Source organism: Helianthus annuus, chromosome 16 (assembly GCF_002127325.2).
Source record: "Helianthus annuus cultivar XRQ/B chromosome 16, HanXRQr2.0-SUNRISE, whole genome shotgun sequence".
Classification (NCBI taxonomy): Eukaryota; Viridiplantae; Streptophyta; class Magnoliopsida; order Asterales; family Asteraceae; genus Helianthus; species Helianthus annuus.
In genome coordinates, this window is record NC_035448.2 from 82,347,870 (window position 1) to 82,370,015 (window position 22,146).

The 22,146-nt window shown below is 38.7% G+C and overlaps 1 non-coding gene across 1 annotated transcript; it reads right to left on the reverse strand.

Annotated features, from left to right (window-relative positions):
- Window positions 1-8,616: 8,616 nt before the first annotated feature.
- On the reverse strand, window positions 8,617-8,723 carry LOC118488514. The gene has a single exon (XR_004885056.1). It is a non-coding gene; the product is annotated as a small nucleolar RNA R71 (small nucleolar RNA).
- Between the last annotated feature and the right edge of the window lie 13,423 nt (window positions 8,724-22,146).

Here is a 22,146-nt window from a genome sequence, read left to right on the forward strand (position 1 = left end):
AAATCATAAAGTAGGTGCATTAGGTAGGTATATTTATAAAAATGTTTAAAAATCATGCGGGATGAATTTTGAAATTATGTATAAGGTTTTTGAGAACATGAGTGATGCTTTTGAAATCATGCACTTGATATAAGTAATTATACTGTATTAAAAATATCTTGAAATCATGAAGGTCGTTTTTGAAAAGATAGACATTGTTTTTGAAATCATGGAGGTTGTTTTTGAAAACTTATGTTATGCATGTTGAAAATCAGAACGTAACGAGTATGAGATTTGAAAATACCCTTAGTTATCTAACCAAGGATTCAAAGGCACAAACGTGCAGAAGCACGATTACTCATAATTTTGCTTTATTTCTTGTACTTTGCCTCCTAGAATGAAACGAGTACTTAAAATTTTGAGGAAATCATGAGCGATCACTTGAAAGGGAGAATCACAAGAGTAGTTTGTAAGGAACATAGTTCCTTGATGTAGGTATCATAGGAAAATGCCATAGACACATGTAACTACATTTGTACACCAGAATTGCAAATAACAACTTTTATTTATGAACAAGGCAGATGGTTTCACAGTACAAGAAAACAAAAGAAACAAAGGCATTAGACAGCAACATCTTTTACTCAGCCAAATGCTCATCCAAGGGTCAGATTTGCATTAGCATGCTTTGGGCAATCCCTTCGGAAATGGCCCATCTCGCCACAGTTGTAGCAAGAACGAGCTTGTGTAGGATTGTTGCCAGCTTGATTTGGTGTTGCTGCAGCTGGGCAAACTCTTGCTGTTTGCTCGGACATCTGAACGTTGCGGGGATAAAGAGACATTCCAGAAGAAAATGAAAGACATAGGAAGAAACAAGTGAAAGGTTATCGGGTGATCAAAACAAAATGACAACGCATAGAAATTGCGATCATTTGTTTGTTACCTAAGGCAAACAAATGAGATGGTGAAGAATCAAAGTAAGCGGGTCATAATAATGCATCGCTGACGACATGCTCGCCTATAAGTGAACACTCACCCCAAGAGTTCCCAGGTAAGAGTGACTGGTCCGATACTGCGGATTTGTACGAACACTCTAGCCTTAGACAGAAAACTCAGAGAGTACAGGCATTCACTCTTCCAGTTTGCACGTGTTCGCATCATTTAGACCCAAACTTTGACGGGATTTTTGAAAACTCGAAAGGCACTATGCCAAATATGAGTTAAACTGGAAAGGTTCAAAACCTTATAACGGAGGGTTCAAAACCTAGTAATCAATCATCCTAGAACAGATGATTAGTTTTCAAAGCTGATTAAATTTAGGTTCTTGTTGTGGTTGTCACCTAAGGATAAGTGACGGTATTGTTTTATGGCTAAACGCGAGTAAACTCGCGTTAGGGTCCTAGGAAGGTTATAGACTAGGTCAAAGCATTACTAATAACCTAATTCCCTATAACCATGAGCTCTGATACCAACTTTTCTGTCACACCCCGACCACGTAAAACAACAAAACGTGGCGGAATCGTCGGGGAGTGTTGTGACAGAATCATTGTTTCATAACACATGGAAATTTGAAATATTGTTTTATTGATTAAAAGAGTTACAATGTCTTAACAAACAAATAAGTATAACATAATTAACTAGTCTTGCATCTTTTATTGTCACTAAGGCCCAAGTCCGCCTAAGTGTATCTTGATCAATCCTATGCTTCATCTCCTGAAACACATGTGAAAATAGGTACGTCAGCATAAAAATGCCGGCGAGTAACATAGGTTTTTTGAAAATAAGATTCATGACTTATAAGTTTAAGAAAAGTGTTTAATAAAAGTTGGTCATGAACCTTGTAAAATGTTTTGTTTTGTAAATCCTTTGAAAAGCGATAAAGTATGATGATAAGTATAAATAAAAGAATTATGTATGGTTAAAGAATAACCAAGTAAAATAGGTTGTATAAAGTAAGTTGTTTTTGTAAAACGTAGTCTTGTGAAAATGTATTATTCGTGTAAAAGTATATAAGTCCAAACTAAATGATTTAAATAACGCTATGACATGTAGTACAATACAAGCACTTATATATAGGAAGTACCAGCGGCGTATCCACCATGCTTGTAGCATACTACACACATATCGTTACTTAAGTCACTTAAACAAACCACCAAAGCATATAGTTCATGTTCAAACCAATCATCAAATGTTCTTGTCTAAACCATTGTCAATGTTTAAAAGTCCAAAATGTAGTCATGTAGTTATGTGTAAACAAAAGTTATGTATGGTAAGTAACAAAATGAGAATACTTAACCATAAGTAAAAAGGAACAAAACAAAGTATTTTGAATAAATCAAAAGTTATGTTTTGCCAAGTAGAAAACATGCTTTATTGATACAAACGTTTATGTGTAAACAAAGTTATGTATGGTAAGTAACAAAATGAGAATACTCAACCATAAGTAAAAAGGAACAAAACAAAGTATTCTGAATAAATCAAAAAGTTATGTTTTGCCAAGTAGAAAACATGCTTTATTGATACAAACATTTATGTGGTAAGTTAAACGCATTACATTCAAGCCTTGAGACAGCAGGATAACCTTAGAGTAAAGGCTATCGAAGTAAAATGTTCACGGATTCAGTCATTCCTTACATCCACACCAACCCAGGATGTCAGGAACGGGATTTGTCAAGTCCTATGGTACCACTACCTACTACCGAGCAGCGTGATCAATGTTAATGAATGTAGTAAAGAACCGTTTATGCATACCAAATGTCATTCCAAATGTAAGCAAGTTACGTGAAAACAATGTGCTAAGTATGCTAAGTAACATACAAAGCAGAAAAGTTATGTAAATCAATGTGCCAGCATGTTAAATGAACATACATAGCAAGTGAAATGAAATGTAAAACAATGTGCTTAGCATGTCAAGTAAACATACATAGCAAGTGAAATGAAATGTACTAATAATGTACTAATTAACATAGCAAGTGTATGGTATGAAAACATGAAAAGCACAAAAGTAACAAGTAGGCACATGTGTTTCACCCCAAAATGTTTGAAAACAGTAAAAGAGGGGACTATGTACTCACAGTAGTGCGTCTTGAATCGAATCTCAAACCCTGTCCGCTACTCGACAACCTACAACGTACTAATGTCTATTAGACGAGTGGGTCGTGCCTTGGCTTAGAGTTTAGTGTTTTGATTTGCGTTACTTAGGTATTATTTTGTTAAAACAATGATAATTATTTTAACTTAACTATCGATATTAGAAAAATAGTTAGACAACTATTTCGTACCTATTTTATCTAATATTTTACTAAGTGTTCGGATTCTCGGAAAATTTCAGTAGGGTATCCTCTGTAAATAGAGGTGCCCATGCTTTAATAGCATATCATTTTCTTTTATATAAAACCAATAGTTCATTTTTAAATCACCAAATCGACATATCGACAAACAAAACGTTGCATACTTCATTTCAGCTTTATAACTCGAAACCGGACTGTTTTCGAGGATTTTTATAAAATAGTTAACCTTTTCTAAAAATCTCCAGATTTTTACAGAATATGACATATGTTCCAAAATTTATTGTGTAAAAATATCAAAGTCCAATTTGTTACCCATATTTTATAAAAAATCATTTTCTCGACTGCAATTAGATTTGTAACCATTCTGATCGCAGTTTACGGAAATATTCACTAAAAATCAACCGTAAATCCGTTTGACGAAATTCCAGTTGGAGGGTCGTCCTGACAACGGTGTCCATCTACTGTAAAAATTTCATGGGTTGATTTTATTCAGGTTTTAAGTTGTGACTCCAAAAATGTCATACTTTTTCTGCAATAAAAATGCAGCTTGAGCTGCTGTCCAAAAATAACCTTTTAAAAATAGTAAACGGTCTCGAAAAATTATGATTCCAGTGCCATTTGGTTAGTTATTCCAAAACACTCATTTTAGGCTTTAGAAATTCCGTTTTTCGACTTAAAATGACCCCGTTACAGCCTGTTGAAGTTGGCTGGAAATCCAACTCAGCAAGCTGTTTGAGTTTTTGTGTGTGAAAAACAATCAACAATCGAACAAGAATCGAAGTGAGACAAGAGTATAAATGGACTTACTACTAGCACAAGGCTAGGGTAGAAATTCTAGAAAAAGATGAAGAAAAAAGATGGTGAAAAGCAATGTATGAAGCTCCTTAGTGATCTACAACTTCAAGCACCCTTGATTCACCTTCTAGCACTTAGATGAAGCTTGGAATGGATGAACTAAGTTTGAAGATGGTGGTGGTGTGGGGGTGGCTCATGGCCGTAGGTGGGAGAAGGGAGTGAGAGTTTGGTGTTGAGTGGTGAAATGAGGAAGATGGTACTTATAATCTTTCCATATCTCACAAAATCTTTACAAAATCAAATAAAATCCAAAAGAAATCTAAGTAATATCAAATGAGATTTTGTAGAAGATTGGCAAATATTTGGTGGGTCATCCCTTATGTGTCCGTATACATGAAAGGGGGGGGGGGGGCAAAGTGTAAGTTTTTATATAAACATGCCATACGCAGGCTAAAACGAGTGTTTAACTGGATACCGGGTATTTTATCTAGCGTTTAAATCCCGGTTATGGCGTCCTAAAATATTTTTATTACACTATAAAAATAAACTCGCCAAAATATTACTGGAAATAAATTTCAGTTGCCAAGACTGGCTGTGTTGTCTGCGTTTTGCAGTATAAGCACTGTGTTGCGCAGAAACACGCGGTACGCGCTTAAACTAGAAAAGAACGTTTTTAAGCGTTTTAATTTATTTTTCAACACGAACCTGATTAAAATAAGATTTTAATCATAACAGAATATTTGTGGGATTTAAATATTATCCGGGCGATCACCAACGTTCGTTCGCAGTTTTGTCGTAATTAGTTCTTTAGTTTAAATAAACATGTTTTCGCCATACCGAATCCTTCGAAACTTATTTCTAAGTTATGAAAGGGATATTTAGGGTATGTTTGGCTTTCGTCACAGTTCCGGAATGTACGTCGCGTTAAACTGATTGCGTTTAAGCACCAGTTTGCGTATAACCTTCCAGAAAGTGATTTAAAGCTTGAAATCGGAATCGAATCAAATTGTAAAATCATTAAACACAAGAACACATATAATAACACCAAAGCGTATTGTTTTATTGATAACTAACATTGTTTTACATTATACGGTGCTTACAGAACACAGTTGTCACAGTTATTATGTCACTAAGGCCTTGTCCAGATCCTATGTGACACATGCATCCTAGAAAATCACATCAAACAACAACACCTGAAACATATGTAAAAACAAAGTCAGCAAAGAAATGCTGGCGAGTACATAGGTTTTATAAGAGTATCGGAATTATGGCTTCGTTTATATGTTGCAGTACTTTATTAGACTACAAGAGTCAAAATACAAACCTCGTTTTGAAAAGTGTATTGCAACATAGTTAACGAACTCAAATCAAGTTGATTATAGTTTATAAAATCTCGTAGCCATGCTTCTTAACCCCAAAAACATTTGTTTTAGAAAACCAACTTGTAAAACATCTTGTAAAAACTCGTTAAAAACTCCTATGGTTTATATCCTTTAGAAAAACATCGTTGTGTGACATCGTTTCAAAATCGTTTACCCAAGTGAACTAAATTACGCCACGATATGTTATATGTTGAAAACACTTATATATAGGAAGTACCAGCGGCGTATCCACCATGCTTTCATCACATTACACTCGTCCCGTTATCTAAACACTAACCAAAAACCAATCATTTACCCAAATCGTTTAACTCGTTAAAATCATTTCAAAATCGTTAACTCGTTTAAAATCGTTTAAATCATCCTCGTTTTAATTTGTGAAAACTATATATGGTTGTCTCGCTAACAACATTCAAACCTTCGTGACTCGACCACCTCGCTTCTCGCTTCTCGAGTTAACAAACCACCAAAGGGTAAGTTAACAAACATCAGATTCAGTCGTTACCCACAACCCCCACACATAACCATGGGTGCAGTGCAATAACGGGATTTGTCAGATCCTATGGTACCATAACCTAATACTGGTCGGCTTGATCAATGCTAATGAATGTCATTTGTTATGTAACTACAACCAACAAGTTTGTTCACATTTTTGAAATCGTTATTAGTTTTGTAAAAATCGTTTTAATCGTTTTTGAAAATCATCGTTTAAACCTTGAAAACATTTTGTACATATGAATCACCCCAAAACAATTGAAAACAGTAAAATAGGGGAACTATGTACTCACATGTAGTGCAAAGTATCCTCAATCAATAGAACTTTAAACAACCTCAAGCAAACCAAAGAAATCAAGTAGCACCTAGTAATCGAACCACTAGTCAAACAATAGACGCCTAAATCGGACGATCGGATAGAATGAAGTCTCGTAAACCAAATGAGTGTTGGAACTCATGTGATATGGTTTAACGAAGCTTACATCCTAAATTGAAACCTATCCTAAGTGCTTTCGACCCATCGCGACCCATTAAGGTAGCTTACGCTACTTTAACGCGTCGTGTGCGCAATTTCGCGTTCAAGACGTCTAACTAGTCCTATGACAGGTATTATATGCCCATACATGTTTAATTATGTTACATAATCAGTTACGTGTCAAAATTTTAGGTTACATATGCTTGATTACCAATTATGTATGAAAAGGGTATTTTGGTAATTTACGAAAGGCATATAAACTACCTATCATGCGACTAATCAAAACTAAGTGACCATAAGGTATAACCTCGGAAGGTTATTCCCTACACTACTATGGTCACTTAACATGTTTGGTCGGATCCTAATGATCGACCAAATGGGTCGTGGTCGAAAGTCTAAGCGGGTGTTTAGTCCGCTTGACTTACGACTCTACACAAGCACTAATCTAAAAAGTGACGAGCTAAACATGTAGAAACATGTTTAGTTAAGATAGAAAACAGGTTTGGTCTCAAAACAAATGGTTTTGATACCTAAAAGTAGCTTGGTTACAAAATACGTGAGAAAACGCATTCTGGCCGAAGCTACGACTCGTCACTTAGCCTAGATAACGTGGTAATCAGTAGGCATAGTCACTAGGGACTATAATCATCGTGATTACGCTCACGTTATGAAGTTCAAATGAACTTCGTGTTGACCATAAACTGGTTAAAGCAGAAAGTCAAACGCAGTTTGACTTTAACGATAGAAACGAATGAAAGAACGAAAGAATACTTACATAAGGTCCCCGCAAGCTCTTGATCCGATTTACTCTCAGGTATGAAGCATAAACTTCAACTTAGAGAGCCAAAATCAGATTCAAGTGTGCTTTGGGAGGAAGTGAGGGTGGGTATTTATAGGAATTCAAGAATCGTTAAAATCGTTCATCGAAAACTGAGCTTTGATCTGGACCTTACATGTGTGCCCATGGTTTTCTAAACCCATGGGAGCCCCTAATATGAGTCATAATGGACTAGGTTCATTGAATATCAGCCCATGGTTTTGCAAAACCATGGGTTAAAACCATCAACACTTCAAAATGGACTAGGTTCATTGAATCTGGTCAGAAATTTCAAAAATGGTCCCTGCACTTGTAAAACTTGATTTTTTTGCACTTTTAAGCCCCGTTAACCCCTTTTCAAGGCTCTAAAATAAAGTTAAAGTATAGGGAACTCGAAACATTCTCAAAAATATCTTGGATGTCGGTTCGTTTGGTCGTACGGTTGCGTTATTCGCTTAATTACGACGGAAGTCGTAAGGAACGCAAAAACGATCCAAATTAAGCGACGAATGGAATTTTATCATGCCAAACACTAAAATAAAATATTTTAATGGTTACATAAATTTTTGGATGTCCGGATATATTCAGAACGTAAGATATGCGCGAAAGTGCAAACTTGTGCACTTTTTGACGCTTTTAGTCCCTATTGATCAACAAAGTTTATTTTAGCATACCGAACCCCTCAAAGCCTATTTCTAAGCTATGTAAAGGTTATTTAGGGTATGTTTAACTTATGATCAAGTTCCGGAATGTTCGTTACCATACAAATCGGTATAGTTTTGCAGTTTGACACAAATAGTCCTTGCGATCGAACAAACTTGATTTCAACACACCAAACCATCCAAAACTTATTTCTAAGTTATGTGGAGGTTATTTAAGGTATGTTAAGCCTATTTCACTATTACGGAGTGTTTGTTGCATTAAACTAGTTATATTTACGCATCAGTGCGCGTATAACCTTCCAGAAAGCGATTTAAAGCTTGAAATTGGAATCTAATTAAATTGAAAAATCACCAAACACAAATACACACATAACAACACCAAAACACATATAATAACACCAAAGCACATTGTTTTATTAATAATCAACATTGTTTTACATTGTACAATGATTAATAGAACACAGTTGTCACACTTCAAAACTCCGCAACCTTCCATGGGCTTGCGGACGAGGATCCCCATCTACATATTACTAATTTTTTAGAAATATGTGATACCTTTTGGATCAATGGAGCATCAAACGACGCCATCCGCCTTTGAATGTTTCCATTTTCACTAAAAGACCGAGCTAAGGCTTGGCTTAATACCCTCCCAGTTGGCTCGGTAAACACCTAGGATGAACTAGCCCAAAAGTTTCTATATAAGTATTTCCCCCCTGCTAAAATGGCTAAATTAATGACTGAAATTAATACATATTCACAAGAGGATAGGGAATCCTTATATGAAACTTGGGAAAGGTTCAAGGAGCTACTAAGAAAGTGTCCTCATCACGGTCTTGCGGTATGGCAACAAGTATCCACTTTCTATAATGGGTTATTGCCACACACAAGACAAACACTTGACTCTAGCTCCGGGGGACTTTTAGGTAATCGTCGCCCAAATGAAATATATAATCAAATTGAGGAAATTGCTCAAACCAATTTTCAGTCGCACACTCCCCGAGGCAATAAATCTATTGACCCGGGTGCCCATAAGGTTGATGAAAGCACTTCTTTACAAGCTCAAATCGAGACCCTTTCTTCAAAAATCAAAAAGCTAGAGATGGCAAAAACGGCCTCAGTTATGGCTTGTGAGGGGTGTGGTGGGCCACATGAAAATTGGAGTTGTATGAAAGAAGTAGATTATCAAATAGAATCAGTAAACTACATTGATAATAGACCTAGGCCGTCGGGTCCTCCCACGGGTACCTACAACCAAGGATGGCGTAACCACCCTAACCTTGGTTGGAGAGAACCCAGCAATAGTAGTAACCAAGAAAATCAATGAACAAACTTTCAACAACCAGGAAACGAGTCACAAAATTTCTCTCAACAACAAGGGGGACGAGAAAGGCTTGAAGATATCGTATCTCGCCTCATCTCCGACACCGAAAAGAAAAACTCGGATCGATTTCAACAATTGGAATCGAATTTTAGAAATCAACAAGCTAGTATTCAAAATATTGAAAAACAATTAAATCAACTAGCTCAAAATTTCTCCGAGAGAACACAAGGCGCGTTACCAAGTAATACTGAAACCAACCTAAAGGCGCAAGTACATCTCATCACATTGAGAAACCATACCGTGGGTCCCGAGGAGGCTCCATTACCTCCAACTAAAAGAAACCGATCTTGCCAAACCACAACTCCACCCATGCCCCAACAAGAGAAGGCTTCTCCACCAAATCAAGAGCCCACCAAGAATCCCCCGGTTCCGTACCCCGGTCGGTTAATTCGCTAAAAGACCGATGAGCAATTCGCAAAGTTCGAAAATTTGCTAAAACAATTGCATGTTAATGTTCCATTTATCGAAGTCCTAACTCAAATGCCTAGATATTCAAAATTTATGAGGGACTTCCTCACTCGTAAAAGGAAAATTGAATCATTGCAATTAGTTAATTTAAGCGAAGAATGCTCCGCCTTGCTACTCAACAAACTCCCGCAAAAGAAGATTGACCCTGGAAGCTTCACAATTCCTTGTTCGATTGGAGAATCCCCCATTCGCAATGCACTAGCCGACCTCGGAGCTAGCATCAACCTCATGCCCGCCTCAATGTTAAACCGACTCGGCCTAGGGAAAACAAGCCCTACAAAAATGAGCATACAACCCGCCGATAGGTCCGTCAAATATCCACAAGGTGTCGCCGAAAATCTATTGGTCAAAGTCGGTGAATTTGTCTTCCCGGCCGACTTTGTCATACTAGATATGAAGGAAGATACCGAAGTGCCACTCATCTTAGGAAGGCCATTCCTAGCTACGGCACAAGCAGTGGTAGACATGAATGGTGGAACACTAACATTGAGGATTAGGGACAAGGAAATGAAATTTGGAGTTGGAAAGAGAGTAGAAGACGACGACCCGGTCAACTACATGAAGGTCATAGACTCGAGTTTGGATGATGCTCTCCGACGGTGCAGCATGGGATGCAAAACATCCCACTTAGGTAACATATGACCAGGCTTTGGGTCTAGCCAAGGACCCTTATAAACGTGGCGCACCACGGAGGCATTCCGCGGAACTATCCTTAGTTTAGTTTAGATTAATTTTTATGTTTTCTAGTTTAGTTTTAATTTTCAGGAATAAAACACACTCGGGATGGTGAAGGATACCAAGGGAAAATTTGAACCAGCACCCCATGCACAAAAACAGGGCCACCCGACAATTTTTCTTCATTACAGCAAGTTCAGCACGGGGTCGTGCTCACCCAACACGCCTCGTGCTTAACCATCTGAAGAAAATGCCTAGTTCAGGTAACTGGACACGGGGCGTGCTCGCTAAACACGCCCCCGTGCCCGGGCTTCTGTTTCTTTTTACTAGTTTCTGTTACTCGTGATCTGAACACGGGGCCGTGTCCAAACGCACAGTAACATAAATTTTTGCTTTTTCACATTTTTTTACACCTTCAATCAACCTAAAAAATTATTTTTGGGACACACTGAGGACAATGTGTAATTTAAGTGTGGGGGGGGGGGTGCTAAAACCTTGAATCTTGCAAGTCCAAATTACAAGCCTTACACAAAACTCTATTGGAACCGCTAATCACCCCAAATTTTTTTCAAATTTTTTTTTCATTTTTTTACTTGTCTAGGTTTAATTTGGGAATTTCAAGTTCTAAAAAAGGTTATATTTTTACAAATTTACAACCTATAGCGTCGTGAAAAAAAAACCAACATAAGAAAATTATGAAACGATATGAAAAATCTAGTTAAAATTTGATTATATATACTTGATCACATAACAACCCATTCCCACAAAAAGTGAGTTTTGAGCCTTTATTGAGCATACAAATACACATCTTTAAACTAAATGCTCATTTTTCGTTTCTTGTGTGAATAACCGCTTAGTTCTTAAAACTCTAGAACTTTCCACGACAATACATTCTCGGTCCTTACCAACTTAAACCCGAGTAAGTAAACGATGGAGGCATTAGGACTAACTTTTTTTTCAACACCATTATTTTTATTTTTTTTACCACCTACCCAAAATCCCCCTAGTTAACCCCTTTGAGCCTAAACCTTTTCATTTCTTAACCCAAAACAAACACCCTTTTACCCACCAATACCCTTTTTCATTTTAAACCCTTTATTTTAGTAACAAAGCTCGGTTTTTCTTATGACATTCCTTATAAAAAAAACATGATGAAGCCAAAAAGAAATAAACAAGCAAGTTATCAAAAATAACTTTGTTTGAAGAATTGCTTCATCAAAATAAAAATAAAAAGTCTTTCGAAAACCGACGCTTTTTACGCCTTTCGCCCTTTTCTACTAACCACTAACCCAACCACCTACCTTTAACCCAAGCCTAACCCTTCCCCCAAAAGTCCTCTTGATATTTACAAAGGTATATAGTTAAAAAGGAGGAGGATTGATTGCTTGGCAAGCTTATGGTAGGAGTAAGTTCCATGCCGCTCTCGAGTGATTCACTAAAATACATCTTCGGCCGAGTGTTGAGTGATCCCCCATGAGGTATGTGAACTTGTATATAAATGGAATTTTAAAAAGGCATGTTATGCCCTAATAAGTAATTTATCTTATGTAATATTTTAAATAAATCATGACGAATAGGATTGTAAATAAATAAAAATAAAACTTAATAAAGAATCTTGGAAATACCGACACTCTATGACAAGCCCAAAAACCTTCCCTTCTACCCATTCCATTTGGGAGTGAAAGCCACATTATAAAGAGTTTTGCTTGAGGACAAGCAAAGATTCAAGTGTGGGGGTATTTGATGTGCGCAAAATGAAACATATAAATTACATCAATTGTGGCGTAAAACTAACACTTTTTTAGTACTAATGTTGGAAAAAGTGTGTTTTTGTCTTCCTTTTGTATTTTCAGGATTAAATGAGCTCAAATGAACAAAAGAAGCAAAAAGGCAGCTAAATCTAACATAAATACAAGAAAAGGAATAAACATGGCATGCCCGACCCCCCGACAACATCTTCCCAAGCAAAAACAAGAGAACAGAAGGCTGAACACGCCCCGTGCTCAATGAGCACGGGGGCGTGCCCAAGTGTCTGCAGAAAAGACAAAGTTGTAGAAGCTTCTATCACCCACCACGGGGGGCGTGTCCAGCGGACACGGGGCCGTGGTCAACTCTAAGATTCGCAGAATCCAGGAAAATCTTGATAGTACAGATACGCTTCTGCACATGGGGTCGTGCCCAACGGACACGGGGGCGTGGTCAACTAATGCAGACAAACTGCAATTAATGAAGAAAGAGACGATGGTTGGACACGGGGCCGTGCCCAATGGACACGGGTCCGTGTTCGGGCTTCTGTGCAGGCTATAAACAGGGGTGCTTGGCTCATTTGCATACCATCCCTTGGCAAACCACCCCTCTTAAACTTCACCCACCCACCACCACCATCACAACCCACATCCACCACCATCATCCATCATCCATCGTAGAGTGTGTGGGTAGTCTCGGGATCAAAGATTGATTGTAAGAGTTCTTCACAATCAAAGGCCATGTTTGCCTAAGTCTCTTACATCACTTGGTGAAGACAAGTGTCTAGTGTAATACTTTTTATTTTTAATCTTTTCGCACTTTTTATTTGGTTATGTATTAATGACTTTAATAACTAGTTTCTTATGTTGAAGGTGAGTCTTCCTTATCATTTGTCCGTGGTGTCTTGGCATTATTTTACTGTCTATATAAAATAAAAGATTTTCACCATTCATATCTCCACAGTCTATATGGAGATATGTTGGCTACCTGGTTGGGGGTTAAGGGAATGGTTTGGTAAGAGTCTTGCCTTATTCAGTGTACAGATCCTGCAAGGACCTGGGTCAACTTTAGTAGGACCTCCTTCGATACCCACTGGTATTGGATGGCGGGGGTCCGAACTCCTTGATCCCCTCATATGTAAGCTACTATTAAAACATTAACCCTGCTACTTAGGACTGTATCCCTGCTGACCCTCAGACTACTTAGCCGAGGGTAACGCCACCTTCAAAAGAGGGGCCTACCACATTACGCATTAATAACTTAATAAATTATCTTTCAATAATCTGACCCTTTAGGATTGTATCCTTACTGACTCAAACTACTGGGTTGAGAGTAACGTCACCTTCAAAAGAGGGGCCTACTACAATAACTAAGATAATCTCTTAAAAAGTGCAAAGGTGCGGAAATAATCAAAGGTTACACTAAACACGAGTCGGATACAAGTGATTCATCTTGTCTATTTGTTTTTACTTTTATTTTTATTTTTCAGCATTTTTAGTTTTTATTTTCTAGTTTAAAACCTTTTTCTAAACTTTTGATTTGATTAGACGTTGTGGATAAACTGGTACTAAAAGCTCTTGTGTCCTTGGACGACCTCGGTATCTTGCCAACACTATACTACGCTCACGATGGGTGCACTTGCCCATATGTGTGTTTGGTGTTAGTAAAATATCTGTTAGAACTGTTGAGATCGTTGATACTTGTGCTGGATTAGTTTAGTCATAGTTTGTAGCTATTTTGAATGTACAAGGGCTTATTTTGTAATTCTCTAAAAGTAAAGTTCCTGACCTAGTGTAGATAAGATTCCAGCAAGTTTATAAATTTGCTGGCTGATCAGGAATACTATATATAGCCCATACATTGTAACCAACTCAAGCTTTTGGCTCACTTAATGAATATTGGTGTTGTTAAATTCTAGTGTTGATCTTGTGCTCAAATCTGATATCCAAGGTGTTTCATTGCTTTATTTTATTGTTTGGATTCAATACAACACTTGTTGTATTCATTTATCCATCAGCTTCACCTTCATCATTGATCTTTCTTAACTTTTCATATCTCAAACACCTAATCAATAGGTGTTTTGGGTTAAAACAACCAACCACTGTGATCCGGATTGATATTGGGATCAACAATTTGGTATCAGAGCCGTAGTGCTCTTGGTTGTTGTGTTCTTGTTGAGATTTTTCATAGTTTTGAAGGTTTTTCAAGAGTTTCAAAGTTTTCAAAGTTTTGGATTTAAAATGGATTGATTTGGTGTGTTTAATCGATAGGTTGTTGTTAATACATGGTTAGGGAGTCATTTTGGACATTTTGATGCATCAAAACATGGTTTTTGAGCTGTTTTTGAGTGATTAGAGGGTTTTAGTTCATGTTAAACCCTCTGTCCAGCGAAATTAACTTAAAGACAGCGAACAACTTTTGAATACAGCGAAATTAATTTTTGAATACAGCGAATATAGCGTTGAATATAGCGATCTTAATCAAATCGTTGAGAAACTCATCGCAGGATCACTAATTTCGACGATCATCATTCGAGCGAAATTACTGATCACCAGCGAAATAGTGCCGAGTGATCCTTGAGCGAAATTATCAAAGGCGACTTCGAGAACTGTGATACTGAACCACAACGTTCTTATCACGGTAATCGGCGGAATTAATCGAACTAACGTCTGTGTTGAGTTTGTCAGCGGAATTATCGTGTTCGCTCGTGCAGGACTACTTAAGGCACCAGCGAAGTTTGAAGATCTGTCAGCGAATTTGATCAGGCTTCTTCGGTCATCGGCGAATTTAACTTTGTCACTAATCTTCTGTGACTTGTCAGCGAAATTAGCTTCTGATCAGCCCTATTTTGTCAAAATCAAGCAAACATGTCGTTGAATCAACCAAGTCCAATTGCTCAAGCGGAACTTGAGACTGGAACCACTACTCAGCCACTAAAGTTGAAAGGAGTTGAAGACTTCAGTACTTGGAAGAATCGCATTCAATCGTTCTTCGAGTACACGGACTACAATCTGTGGCTCTCTGTCACCGCTGGACCTCACATTCCAACGGTTGTTCGAGGAGATGCGGTAGTTGCCAACAATGATGCAACTACCTTTACTGATGAAGACAAGGCTCTAATCCAACGTGATCGTCGTGCCCATGCTGCCTTTAACCATGGCACTATCAACCAACGACTGCAACATCTTTGAAGAACACCGAACTGCAAATGCACTCTGGAATGCATTGATCGAGTACTATGAAGGAAATGAAGAATTGATCAAAAGCAAGAGAGATATGGTGCAGAAACAATATGACATGTTCTGTGGAGTTCGTGGAGAAAATCTTTCTGACCACATAAGTCGTTTTCTGAATATGATGACCAAAATGAAGAAGGCGGGAAATCCTGTTACAAATCGTGCTGCAATAAAGAAGCTGCTAGATACTCTTCCCAAGGAATGGAGCCTACAATGCATGATGATCAAGAAGGATTTCCGGAACAATCCAAATCCTGTCACTCTGTCCGACTTGATAAACACCCTAAGAGCCTTTGAAATGGATGTCAACAAAAGAGAGATGAACACTGCTGGATACCCACCAAAGTCAACTCAAACCTCCGCTGGATTGAAAAATGTGGCATTCCTTGCTTCAGGGGGCATCACTCCACAAGCTTCTGACTTAATCTACGCGAACGCTTCCGCAAGCGCATCAAAAGCTCCACAACTTGTTGAGAAGACTATCACTGTTGACACTCAAGCATTGAAAGTGTCCACTGAAAACGTGGCTCTTTTCAACACATTTCTGAGCAGCTATGAAGCCCTGATGTCTGGAGAGGAAGAAGGAGATGTTCACAGCTGAAGACATGTATCAGGTGGATCCAGATGATATGGAAGAAATGGATCTGAAATGGCAAATGGCCATGATCACCTTGAGGCTAATGAAATTTCAAGACAAGACAGGAAAGCGTTTGGGTCTGGGAAAAGCTGCTTGAAATGGCAAATGGCAAGGATCAGAAAGTTCAAGTGAAGATGAACCCACCAGAGATGAAAGCTTCGAATCTTCAAGTTCTGAAATCATTGAAGACCAAGACTCAGAAAGTTCAAACAAAGATCAACACTCCAATGAGTCAAGTTACGAAGCAAGTGAAGAGCAAAGCTTAAGCGAGGACAACTTGTCTGAAAGTTCATTCGATTCAGACAGTGATGAAGAACACTCAGAAGATGAAAGCAGAGTGGACAAGAAAATGAAGAAAGTAGAAAGCTCAAGACTCTCATCACCTACATCATCTTCTAACACCAAAAGACCCAGACATAAAAGATGCTTTTGCTGTGGTCACTTAGGACATACAGCAAAACATTGTAAAACCAAGAAGTTTTCTAAACCAGAACATGATTTTATTACAAACGTCACATATCAATTAAATTATCTTAAGAAGTCTGTTAAAAATCTGGTTGAGTCAACTGCCTATTTTTGGAAACAAAAAGAGGTCAACGTGGGTCAAAACCACGATAGATTCCAAATGAAGCAAATCTGGGTTCCTAAATCAAGCTAATTTGTATATATTTTTGTATATCAGAATAAACTCCAGAAATGGCTTCGTATGCTCATGGAATACATCTGGCATGTGGACAGCGGATGCTCGAGACACATGACTGGATTGAAGGAACTTCTGAAGAACTTTCGCTTCATCGATGGTGATTTCGTATCTTTCGCTGGAGACGAGAAAGGAGGAAAGATTGTTGGAGTAGGAGATGTGGTGTCGGAAGCCCTCACGTTGGAGAATGTCAACTATGTTCCTGAGTTGTGCTACAATCTCATGAGTGTCTCACAAGTCTGTGATAAAGGAATATCGGTGCTTTTCAATGACATGGAATGCTTGTTTCTCAAGCCCGGATATGTTGTTCCTGCTGAAATGATCATGCTCACTGCTCCAAGACAAAACAACACATACGTGCTCAACATGAAAAATGCCAAGACAAATGACAATCTAACCTGCTTGATCTCTAATGCTTCAGAATCAGAGTCATTGCTTTGGCACAGGTGATTGGGGCATGTTAATTTTAAAAATATGAATAAACTCTCCAAGTTAAACTTAGTAAGAGGTCTTCCGGTTAAAGAATTCCCATTTTCTGAAAAATGTATAGCATGCGCCCAGGGAAAACAGCACAAGAAATCACACAAGTCCAAAGCAGTGAATACGATCACTGCGCCTCTTCAATTGATGCATATGGATCTTTTTGGTCCAATTAGTGTCAAAAGTCTTGCTAAAAGTTCTCACTGTTTGGTGATCACAGATGATTTCTCTCGGTTTTCATGGGTCTATTTTCTTGAAGCAAAAAGCGAGACCGCTGAAGTTCTCAAATCATTCATCCCGCTGATTGAAAATGTGACCAAACTAAAAGTGAAGTCGATCCGAAGTGACAATGGGTCCGAGTTCAAAAATTAGACCTTCATATCCTTTTGTGCTGAAAAGGGAATTCATCAACAATACAGTGCAGCCAGAACTCCCAAACAGAATGGAGTTGCTGAACGCAAGAATAGAACGTAGATTGAAGCTGCACGAACCATGCTGGTGGACTCAAAGCTTCCAATAATCTTCTGGGCAGAAGCTGTAAATACGGCATGCTACGTTCTAAACAGGGTACTCATTGTAAAACCTCACGGAAAGACAGCATATGAACTTCTCTTCAAAAGAAAGCCGCTCATTGACTTCTTCAGACCATTTGGTTGTTCGTGCACCCTTCTAAACACTCGGGAAAATTTCTTCAAATTTGAAGCAGTGGGTGATATCTGCTACTTCATAGGGTATTCATCCACACAAAAGGCCTACCGTGTTTACAACAAAAGAACGAAGATGGTGATTGAATCTTACTATGTTGATTTTCAAGAAGGAAACTACACCAACACCGGAAGTACTCCTGATTGGTTCTATGATGTGGGTGTGATTTTTAACACCTTTGAAATTCTGGAAGTGGTTCCAGAAACTGAACCTGTTGAAGACACTCAAGTTGAACCACTGTTTGACTCATCTGACATTGGTTTAACCCCGTTTACCACTCGTCTATCTCCATCATCTGCTGACCCCATTCTGGCTGTGAATGAAGCAACTGGTGACACTTCGCCTGAGAACACCCAAGACAATGGTGCTTCTTCTTCACAGGCGAATGTGGATGAACCAACCCAAGAAGAAGATCCACCAGTGATTTACGTGGATGAACACTTCACCAACCTTCCGCAGCAAATTGAATCTTTGACAAATGCCGGATACAAGACAAATAGAAATCATCCTCTTGAAAACGTCATCGGCGTAGTCGAAGGAGTACGTACACGTGGGCAGTCATCAAGCATCAACAAAGGCCTCTTCGCAGCTTTTCTTTCGCAATCCGTTCCACGAGACATTGAAGATGCTATTCAAGACTCCGGTTGGGTCCAGGCCATGCAGGAAGAGCTATCTCAATTCATAAAGCTTAAAGTTTGGGAACTGGTAGATTTACCTGAAGGAAAGTTTCCAATTGGTACTAAATGGGTCTTCCGTAACAAGATGGATGATCGTGGAGTGGTAATCAAGAACAAGGCCAGATTGGTGGTACAAGGTTTTCGTCAGGAAGAAGGGATTGACTACGAAGAAGTATTTGCTCCGGTTGCACGACTGGAAGCAATCAGAATATTCCTGGCATAAGCATCATATAGAAATTTCAAAGTCTTCCAAATGGATGTCAAGAGTGCTTTTCTTTATGGGAAAGTAAAGGAAGAAGTGTATGTATGTCAGCCTCCAAGGTTCGAATATCCTCACTTTCCAGGTCGCTACTTCAAGTTAGACAAAGCACTCTATGGTCTTCACCAAGCTCCACGCGCTTGGTACGAGACTTTGTCCACATACTTGTTAGAGTGTGGATACACCAGAGGAAAGATCGACATGACTCTCTTTACCAAAAAGATCGGGGAGGATGTAATGCTGGTTCAAATCTACGTCGACGATATTATCTTCGGGTCAACTAACGAGGCATTGTGCAGAGAATTCGAGACCGTCATGAAGGCAAAGTTCGAAATGAGCATGATGGGAGAGCTGAATTTCTTCTTTGGGCTACAAGTGAAGCAAAAGGAGGATGGGATTCTCATTCATCAGGCGAAGTACATTCGAGACATTCTCACGAAGTACAACATGAACGATTGTAAAGTTGCAAGCACCCCGTTCGCCTCTCAGACAGAACTCACCCTAGACCCTCAAGGAAAACCAGTAAACAAGTCCTTTTATCGCTCGATGATCGGTTCTCTGATGTATTTGACGGCTAGCAGGCCGGACATTATGTGGGCAGTTTGTCTTTGTGCTCGATTTCAGACAAATCCCAAGGAATCCCATGAAACCGCTGTAAAGCGCATCTTCCGCTATCTCAAAGGAACTTCGAAACTAGGTGTTTGGTATCCTAAAGATAGTAATTTTGATCTTATTGCGTATTCTGATAGTGATCATGCAGGTTGTAAAGTAGATCGCAGGTTTGTATCAGGAGGATGTCAATTCTTGGGAAATCGTTTGATTTCATGGCAAAGCAAGAAGCAAACAACGGTGTCCACCTCAAACGCTCAAGTAGAATACACCGCGGCCTACAGCTGCTGTTCACAAGTTCTCTGGATACAAAATCAGTTGCTGGATTATGGAATCAACATCATGAAGACTCCTATATTCATCGACAATGAAGCGTGTCTAGGAATTGTGAAGAATCCCATACACCACTCAAGAACAAAGCACATCGAAATTCGAATTCACGCAATTCGAGATGCCTACGAGAAGGGATATATTCAAGTGGTGCCAGTGGATACAACACATCAGCGGGCCGACATCTTCACGAAAGCCTACGATAAAACCCGATTCAACCAGTTGGTAACCTGGTTGGAAATGGTCAATTTCCTTGACTGGAAATGAATCTTGTGATCGAACTTAAAAAAAAAAAAAAAAAAAAAACGTTTGTTGAAAGTAAAACAAGTATCGGAAAATGTCGCACACCAAAAAGATTTTCTTATTAAAATTTTATTTTCGGGCAAATGGACTCATGAAAATAAAGATTTTAGGGGGGATATATTCAGAAAATCCAAAAACGCATGCTTATGTCTGACTCCTGCTAGAGGAAGTGATAGAAAATTGCTAACACTTTGTCATTTCTTGTAAATACAGAAAACAAAAAGAAATCGGGGTACCAAGCAACGACGTGTCGGTAGATTCAGCAACACCGATGAGTAAACTGCTGTTAGGGAGCAAAACATAATGTCTACACAAGGATTCTGGCTTGTCACGGGCATTACGCACCTCTGTGGGTAACACGTTGCGGCATATGGCTTAATGGTCTTGAATCTTGCGTTGACAGATTGCCAAAGTCTGAGATTTTGGGTCTTTATATTGGTATTTCATTCGGAGAATATCATAGTCGTTCTTCTGCTGCATCCAGATACATGCTGACCTAGACGCTATGATACTCTTTTAATAATAAGTGCCTTAAAAAAAAGGCCAAACCCTTCCTAATAAGCGCCAATTTTTGGCCAAACACCTTGGACAGATTAGTTTGGTAACTCTGCTGTACGGTGGTACTGACCTGTTCACCGAACTATCTGTCTTAGCCCTCGATAGTTCTTGGGATCTCTGTTGTACGAAAGTACAGACCTGATCTCTGCTCTATCGTTGAAGGGAATGAAACCAATATACTGATCAGTTATGAGGAATCTTTGTGCATACCTTGATCGCGGGGGTATGTCCTGATGTGGGACTCACGGGGGCGTAATGATTCTATTCTCAATAGCTTGTGTGGGGGCCATCGAAGACTTGTCAATATTACCAAAAACATGATAAAAGCGCTCTCCGAAGGCATGTTGAAAGAATGATGCATGGAATTAAGCGGACAAATATACTGGCAGTTTTTCTTGTGCCTTGGTTAGTAAATAATAATAATAATATATAAAGAATTTGGCAAGTGTTGGCAATATGATCTTCTGCAGGTAAGTTCGGTGAGCGTCGAATATTTCAAGAAGTGAACCCCTCTCAGAGCTGGAAATTTGAAGTTCCGAGTCAAAATGGCCCAAATCTTATTAAGTTTGTGAATATTACGAAATAAATAATTTTTTAATCAAAAATGGGCACGTTTTACGAGAAAATTTGAAATCCACGAGCGAAATTAAAATTGTTTTGGAAATCTGCCCCGAGGTGGCGAAATTAAGATACCAGCGAAATTGTAATTTCGCTGGATATCTAGTTTCCATTTAAAATATCTTGCAACCGTCATTTTTGGTTTTCAAAATTTTCAAAACAAACTCTCTTCTCTCTTTCATTTGTCATCGCTTATCATCGTCATTTTCGGAATACATTCACAAGATTCACTTTCATCACAAGGAAATCAGGTAAATAAATCCTGTTAATCATCTCTGATCACTTGATCAGTCTTTTAACGACGTGGTTGTTTTCTGATTCGAATGATAATCCATGAGTTCGGTTTAGTCTCATTTTGATTTCTTAAGTCTTTTACTCAAATCGGTGTTATTGGAAATGTATTACAGAGTGAAACTAATCAAAGTAAGATATCTAACCGTTTTGCTGTCACCCAAAATGCGACTGTAGATAACCCGGATCATTATTTGTTAATCGATAAAAATTGGGTGAAACAGTTAAGGGTTTTAAAAGGGTTTAACAAGAAACTTATGAAGCCAGCAATTTTAAGATGAGTACAACGAAGATAGCGTATTTAAATTGAGGAAAATCAAAAGTCTCGAACGCGAGTTCGAGCAACCAGCAAACAATCTATTTCGCTCGAGCAGCGATCTAGTGTGTTGCCTTCGCTGGTAAATCGTTCTCGGAAACGAAACCATGTCTTCGCTAAGTTTGCTAGCGAATTTAACCTGGTAATGTTGCACTTGACCCGGACTTGATGCCGACAAAGCTTATCGGGGAACTAGCGAGCTCAGCGAAGACATGAGTCCAGTGCACGAGCGATGATAGCGACCATGCCGATAATCAGTGGCTGGTCA